This window comes from Nicotiana attenuata, unplaced genomic scaffold (genome assembly GCF_001879085.1).
Source record: "Nicotiana attenuata strain UT unplaced genomic scaffold, NIATTr2, whole genome shotgun sequence".
NCBI lineage: Eukaryota > Viridiplantae > Streptophyta > Magnoliopsida > Solanales > Solanaceae > Nicotiana > Nicotiana attenuata.
The window spans coordinates 17,329-18,354 of record NW_017674846.1 but is presented as its reverse complement, the minus strand read 5'-3'; positions in this window follow the sequence as shown (position 1 = coordinate 18,354).

Below are 1,026 nucleotides of genomic sequence, written 5' to 3'. Positions count from 1 at the left end.
TTGTTTGATGTGATTTGAGGCCTCGAGCAAGTCCGTAATGTGCTTTGGGACTGGTTGGTGTGATTGGCCGGGGTCCCGGGTGCCTCGGGTGTGTTTCGGGTTGTATCGCGCTCTTATTTGATGTTTCAATGTCGTTTCTTTGGACATAAAGGGGTGCCATATTAAGCAAATGAGCTCCAAATTAAGTTTTTATTGAGCCATTAGATCCGTATCGTAATTTCGTAGCCAACGCAAAAAGAATCGTTGAATTTGGACATTGTATGAGGGAGTTATGCTCATTTCCGTGTCGAGAAAAGTGCTGGTTGTTGTCACAACCGCAGATGCGGAAATTTTCCGCAGATGCTGGACCGCAGATGCGGTCAAATTTCCGCAGATGCGGAAATTGCTGGAGGCAGAGAAATTTCTTTAAAAATCGAAGTTTGGCTCATTTTCACTTCATTTCTTCCATGGGAGCCGATTTTGGAGCAACTTTGGAGTGCCATTTTCATCACCAAGCATGAGGTAAGTGATTTCTACTAGTTTTGAGTATATACAAGGTTTATATATGGATTTAGACTTGGAAAATTGTAGAAAACTTGAGGTTTGAGGGAAAACCTAGAAAACTAGTAATCTTGGATTTTGACCACGATTTTGGGTATGGAATTTAGAGAAAATCATATATTTGAGTTCGTGAGGCCATGGGTAATCTTTATCTTCGAAAACTTTTGGATTCCGGGCACGTGGGCCCGAGGGCATTTTTGTCAACTTTTCGATCGGGGTTAGGAATTGTTATAAATTGGATTATAATGAGTACCTTAGCATATATTAATGGATTTGCATAATTATTGTCTAGTTTTGGAGCGTTGTGCATCGATTCGAGTCTTCAGAAGGGCGTGGAATGCCGGTTATGGACCTTCGGAGCGAGGTGAGTCTCCTTTCTAACCTTGTAAGAGGGAATTGTCCCCATAGGCGAATTAGTTGGTTATGTGCTCTATTGTGGGGCTACGTACGCACGAGGTGACGAGAGTCCGTGCGTAGCTACTATTA